Source organism: Coenobita brevimanus, chromosome 39, assembly GCF_032717465.1.
Source record: "Coenobita brevimanus isolate Jiangsu-jjx chromosome 39, ASM3271746v2, whole genome shotgun sequence".
NCBI lineage: Eukaryota > Metazoa > Arthropoda > Malacostraca > Decapoda > Coenobitidae > Coenobita > Coenobita brevimanus.
Window position 1 is genome coordinate 6888938 of NC_136992.1, and position 7500 is coordinate 6896437.

General features: G+C 43.7%; 1 pseudogene; it reads left to right on the forward strand.

Moving 5' to 3' along the window:
- LOC145396721 (guanidinobutyrase-like) overlaps window positions 1-7500 on the forward strand; it is a 39669-nt pseudogene that overhangs the window by 11283 nt on the left and 20886 nt on the right.

The window sequence follows — 7500 nt, forward strand, 5'->3', positions numbered from 1 at the left end:
ATGTTCAGGGAAGAATAAGTAACTCAACTTTGAGAACAAATGGTATAAGGTTAAGGTCACAGGGCTATGTAGAATGTTTGAATGTTCTCTCTCTCTCTCTCTCTCTCTCCTGACAATTTTTTTACGTCAAGTGAGTAATATGGGAGCAATATGGGAAGTGTTTGTCATCTTATATCGTTGCTAACTGCACTCAGTAGTGTGGGATGCAGGCTGACCTTAACTAATAAACGCAGGTGCTCCGAAAATTACAATAATATATTTTGGGTTTGCAGTCCACTTTAACGCTTAACCATACAACACCAAGACTCTGCTGCCACTTTTTCTCCTTAAGAGGCTCTGATTCTAGTTATATTATCCGATTTTTGACTTGAAGATTATACTTTCATTTTCAGAAGTCTGCGGTGACGATTCGTGTTTCATCATGTGGTGGTTTTACTTCATTTTCAGGAGTTTGGGCTGATATCCTTGTTTTGTTATCAGAGGTTTGAGGTGACGGTTCTTGTAGGAGGTTTGACGTGTTGATTTTAGTTTCATTTTCAGAAGCCTGAGGTGACGATTCTTGTTTCATTATCGGAAGGTTGTGATAACGATTCTAGTTTCTGTTTCATTAGTTCGAGGTAGAGATTTTAGTTTCATTTTTAGAACTTTTAAGTGACGTGTCTTGTTTCATATTTAGATGTTTGAAGTGATTATTCCGGTTTCGTTTTTTAAAGTTTGAGATGACGATTCTTTGTGCATTATCAGACTTTTAGATTTTTATTTACAGATGTGTGACGTGATCATCCCAGTTTTATTATCAGAAGTTTGACATTAATGATGCTAGTTTCATTATCGGAAGTTTGACTTTATGATTCTAGTTTCGTCATAAGCAGCTTCATCTTACGATCCTGGTTTCGTTTTCAAAGGTTTGACCGTATTATCCAATTTTCATTATGAGAAGCTTAGCATGATAATTCTAGCTTCATTTAGAAGATCTTGTGGTTACGATTCTAGTTTCATTTTCTGACACTGGACTTCGAAATTTGGGACTTTTCTAAATAGAGTACGTTATCCTGGTAGCTTGAAACATACCTACAAATATACGTCATTGTGTTAATAGGACGAAGAAGGCTTAGAACTAGTACCTTTCCACGGTATAAGGGCTGTTAAGAGAGACATTTATTTTTCTGAGTCACAATCTCCCCCTAGAATACAATCCCCAAAAGCTGTCGTTACACTTAGGTCCCTGTTGATACCGCTGGGTGAACAGGGACAAAGTGGATTCTAACTATTGAAAATGGCACAAATAGGTAGAAATATGGTGTGAAAACTACGATGAACTTAATGCACCTAACTATTTTTTTTCTATTATAATAATCTTTCAGGAAAAGTACGGTCCCGTTGGCCTCATACACGTGGATGCTCACCCGGACTTACAGGATGAGGTGTTAGGCAGCAGAATAGGCCACGGGACGCCCTTCAAGCGAGCCTACGACGAGGGCCTGTTGGCCTGCGAGAGGGTGGTGCAGATCGGGTTGAGGGGAACGGCGTTATCGGAGAATGACTGCAACATCGGCAGGAGTCTAGTAAGTGGGTCTGAAGGGGAAGTGTTGTTGTTGTGACCAAAGACTCATCTGCACGTGAACCCGGTGCACTGCAGGCTGAACCTACCCTCTCCTGCATGACACCAGCCTCATCTGGGAGGATAGGGAGGGAGCTGAGGGGGATTTGTAATATAACCTGGAAGTGCTGCCACCTATCTATCTATCTATCTATATACCTAGGCTGCTTCCCCCAAGGAAAGGGAGGTAGCCGAGACAGGACGACTCACTCTCCATTTACTCATCCATTCAAACACATTCATTTGCATCTTAGCCCCAAAGGGGAGAACGGACAGATCCTCACCGCACCACACCGCACAAGGGTCAACTGGGCAATGCAATCAGTGACATCCGCAGCAGGGCCCGACAGCAGAACTGGTTTACCCCTGCCACATCATAACAGACCCATCCCCTTACCCGCACCTGACCTGACTAGCTGATCAGACCAAATGCGGGAGAATATCCCCTCAGGGCTGCGTCATCACTTATTCATTCACAATTTCTCTCCATTTATTTCTGTCACGCACAGCCACTCTTCCTTGCTCAACAGACATCCCTCTCGCATCCAGCGCTCTCTTCACACTGTCCATCCATCCTATTCGTGGTCTTCCTCTCAGCCTTACACCTCTCACATCAGATCTAGTTATCTTTTTCACCAATCGCTCATTATCCATTCTCTCCATATGTCCAAACCATTGCAACACCCTCTGCTCAACTCTACCAGCCATCTCCCGAACAACTCCAGTTCTCCTTCGCACTTCATCATTTCGCACCCGATCCATATGCGTCACTCCACACATACTCCTCAGACATCTCATCTCCATTACATTCAAACTTTTCCTCTCTGCTACACCCATATTCCATGTTTCAGCCCCATATAATGCAGTCGGTACCACAACACCCTCATACAGCCTTCTCTTTACATCCATTCTAAGCGAACGACATTTAAACACTTTTTTCATTCCTCCCAGCACCTTTCCTACTTCATTTATTCTAAACTTCACTTCTGCATCTATTCTTCCATCCACAGCAACATGTGACCCTAGATATTTAAAACAATCTACCTCCTCAAGCAACTCACCATTCAAAACTATATTCATCCCCCTACCATCTATCAACCTCGTACACTTCATCACTTTACTCTTATTCTCATTTACTTTCAATTTCCTCCTTTCACACACCCTTCCAAACTCCTCTACCAACTGTCTCAATCTCTCCTCTGAATCAGTCACCAGTGCAGTATCATCTGCAAACAGCAGCTGCTTCAGATTCCACTCTCCTCCATCAACATTTACCAGACTCAGACCACCTAAAACTCTTGCATTCACCTCCCTTACAACACCATCCATGTAAATATTAAACAACCAAGGCGACATCACACATCCCTGTCGCAGCCCCACTCTCACGGGAAACCAATCACTCACAGCATTTCCCACTCTTACACACGCTCTACTATTTACATAAAAACTTTTCACCCCTTTTAGTAACCTACCATCAAGTCCATACAATCTTAAAACAGTCCACAAAGCCTCCCTATCAATTCTATCATACGCTTTCTCTAAATCCATAAATGCCCAAAACACATCCTTGCCTTTCGCTAAATACTTTTCACACACTTGTCTCACAGCAAACACCTGATCGACGCATCCCCTCCCTCTCCTAAAGCCACACTGCTCATCACTAATCACTCCCTCTGTACCCTCTCTAACTCTAATAATTAACACTCTACCATACACCTTACCTACAACACTCAACAGACTTATACCCCTAAAGCTAGTACATTCATACTTATCACCCTTGCCTTTATACAACGGGACCACACAAGCACTTGCCCAGTCAATTGGCACCATACCTTTCTCAAAGCACACATTCAACAATCTTACTAACCAGTCAACAATAGTCACTCCACCACCCTTCAGGCATTCCACAGCACACCCATCCATACCTGCAGCTTTCCCTGTTTTCATCTCCTTTACTGCCTTCTCCACTTCTTCCTTCGTGATCAAAGAATCAATCAACTCTCCCAACACATTTATTCCTTGCACCCTTCCATCCGCCACAATCTCAGCCACCCTTTCCTCCTCTACATTTAACAATCTTTCAAAATACTCTGCCCATCTCTTCCTTACTGCATCCATCTCAATTAACATCCTTCCATCCTCTGCTTTTACTCGTTCTTCCTTCCCAGACTCTCCCTTTCGCACCCTTTTCACCTCCTTCCAAAACATTTTCTTATTCTGCTGAAAATTCTCTGTCAGCCGCCTACCCCACCTCTCATCTGCTGCCACTTTAGCATCACGCACAGCCCTTCTCGCTCTATTCCTCTTCTCCTTATACCTTTCATATGACATCTCATCCTTCCTCTGCAGCCACACTTCATATGCACGTCTCTTCTCTGCCACAGCCATACTTACTTCCTCGCACCACCATTCACTTCCTTTTCTTACACCACCACCTACACGTCTCACACCACACACCTCTTCTGCATGCCCCACCACAGCACTCTTAAACAACTGCCGTTCCTCCTCCACGCTGCCATTTTCCCGATCTTTCACTGAGTTCCACTCATCTTTCAATTTCTCCTGATACTCTATCTTTTTCTCTCTTTTATCCAACTCACTCACTTTCAAAACCTCCCTGCCACACCTAACCCTCCTAGCTCTCATCCATCTCTTTCCTACTCTTAACTTTCCCTCCACCAGGTAGTGGTCAGACATACCTCCACCCTCCCCTCTCAGAACTCTCACATCCAACAATCTTCCTATTACATTCCTAGACACAACCACATAGTCCATCAAGGCTCTATCAACAACCCTTCCACCCTCCTGTCTCACCCATGTATACTTATAAATATCTTTCTTCTCAAACAGCGTATTCCCAATCACCATCTCTCGCTCAACACACATCGCTATCATTCGTTCCCCATTTTCATTTCTTCCAGGCACACCATGCATACCAACTACACCTTCAACTGCTACATTTCCCACTCTAGCATTCAGATCTCCCATCATTACCACATTCACATTCGCTTCAAAACTCTGCAGACACTCATCAACATCATTCCAGAAAGACTCCCTCTCTTGTTCATCCCTTTCACTACCAGGCCCATATGCACTCACAAACACCCACAACTCACGTTCAAATTTCGCTTTCACCCACATCAGTCTCGATGACACCTCCTTCCATTCAGTCACACATTGCTGAACTTCCGGACTCACTAACAAGGCCACACCTTCTCTTGCCCTTCCTCTATCAACACCTGACAATCTTCCATTCACACTTCCAAACATAGATTCCCCCTTCCCTTTCATCTTCGTTTCACTCAAAGCTAACACATCCAACTTTCTTCTCACAAACATTCTCCCAATCTCTGCCACCTGGTTGTATTAAATTACATTATTACACCCGCGCTCCCAAAACGAGAGTGAGTGTTTTGTTTCTCGACGTTTCATTCCGTCTCTCTGTCTGGCTGTCTGTTTGTCTACTTAAACGATCATTCAAATGAGTTTTTAACCGATTTCAAGCATAATTAGTGGATGGGATAACCATCTGTTATTGCAAATAATGGGCCAAAGGCCAAAGTCACAGTGTTAGGAAAAGTTTTTGCCAGCAAAGTCAACAGTTTTTATCCAGATTAGGCCAAGCCTCGAGGAAGATCTGACAGTAAGGAAAAAAAAAAAAAACAACAACAAGAAGCGGTGCTAAGGCACAGCAAACCCGTCTCTTGCAGTCATTTTAGTGCTGACCTATAAACACAACAGGATATCTAGTCAAAGGTGTTACGTATCAAATTTGGAGTAAATAAGGTGAAAATTTACGATTTTATACCCATTTGAAATTTTAGGCCCGACCCACCTGACATTGACCCCCCTACCGCTAACTGGGGGGTGACCCCCTTGATGTAATGAGGCATGTTATAGGCTGCAGGTTTGAAAGAGGCACCTTTAGGTTTTGGTATCATGTCGATATGACGAATCTGAAAGGAGTTATGGTGAAAAAACGATTTTTTGTTCCTTTTGTTTTTCGGAGGGGGGGGGGGCTAGAGCCTGGGCTTTGGCCCAGTTTAGCCCCAAACTTATTCAGGTGATCAGCAGGCTATGGTCCATCATCCCAACAATTTTAGTCAAAATCGCACCAGTAGTTTTCGCGTAAAGTTAACAGATAGACAGGCAGACAGACAGACAGACAAGCAAACAGACAAAACGAGTGAAAACAATACCCGTCCCCGAGGCCCTCCGGGGCGGGGACGGGTAAAAATGAAGGTCTTCGGTTTTGAGAATAATCAGCCAAAGATGAAGGTCACAGAAATGGATCAAATTTCAATCCGTGTGTCTGAAAAAAGAAGGAGAAGAAGAAGAAGAAGAAGAAGAACTTTCATTTTATTTGCATCAGACTTAGAATAACGGTTGAGCGTCAGCGAAGGGGATGACCTGTTTTTTTTTTTTTTTTAACAATGCAGGTTAATTCTCAAGATAACATGGCAGTGTACTGTACACTAAAACAGTTTCCATCTGGTTTAGACGAAACTCTGTGTGATACTTCAAAGTAAGAGAAGGATAAAGGGATTCGATTTTGAGAACAATTAATTCAAGATGATCACAGGAAAAGGTCAAATATCAAGGTGAAACGGCAAGGTCAACTCAGTTTTAACTTGATTTTGACAAAACTTGTTGAAGTGTTAAGGATCAGGCAAAGATGAAGTAATTCAGTTATGAGAGCAACTGATCAAAGGTCAAAGTCATAGGGCAAAGTCACATGTTAGGCCCTTAAGCTAGTTGATGGAGGCGATTAATGCACCATCTGAATGGTCCTGCTTGTTTAGAGTTACGGCGTATTTGTATAGCTGCAGCAACAGGAGTAGTAGTAGTAGTAGTAGTACAGTAGTAGTAGTGGTACTGGTAGATGCATTGGTGGTGTTGGCGTGGGGCAAACGGTGGCCCAGAGCTCTCGATATTCCTGGTGTCATGTGGCATTAGGGGAAGGGGAACGTGGTGTAGGTGTGTGAGGGTGGTGTAGGTGGGTGAAGGAGGTGTAGGTGGGTGAGGGTGGTGTAAGTGAGGGAGAGTGGTGTAGGTGGGTGAGAGTTGTGTAGGTGGGTGACGGCAGTGTAGGTGGGTGAGGGTGGTGTAGGTGAGAGAGGGTGTTATAGATGAGGGAGGGTAGTGCGGGTGATGGAGCGTGGTGTAACTGAGAAGGATGGTGTACAACAGGTGGGTAAAGACGGTGTGGTTGGAGGAGGGTGGTGTATGTGGGAGAGGTTGGCGTAGGTGGGGGAAGGGTGGTGTAGGAAGGGTGGAAGTGTGGGAGGGTGGAGCAGGTGGAGTCGAGGATCACTCCACTCTGGCACAGTGACTGCAATCTCATGAGCCTCCTGAGTTGTTTTGCACTTACTTATTCACCCCAGGTAAGTAACTTTGCATTATACTTACGTCGCCAGGGACGAGGTCCGGCAAGGTATTGTTTTTGGTCGAGTATGTTTGTTTGTTTATTTCTTTGTTAGCAACATTACGGAAAAAATGGCTGAATGAAATTACAAGAAACCCTCAGGATATGTGGGCACTGGTCCCAAAAGGAACTAAATCGTGGAGGTAATGTCTCCAAGTCTGAAATGTAAGACGCAAGGTCAAGGAGTTTCACAGGGCTAGTTCTTGAATGTGAAGTTAGTTGCACCATTACCGTAGACTTTAATTTGAAGTTTCACAGAGCAAGTTGAAACTGAAGTTAGTTGCGACTTTACTTGTTTACTGGCACTAAATGGCAGTACCGAATCAGTATTTACCAGCAACAAAATAACTGCTGTCGAGCGAGGTTTGTTGTTCCCCGCACCACTTGTGCTATATTTTGTCTATGTGGATTTATTTAACTATTGAGACATTCTCTGTGGTTAGAATATGTATACACACTCCATAATTCCCTCATC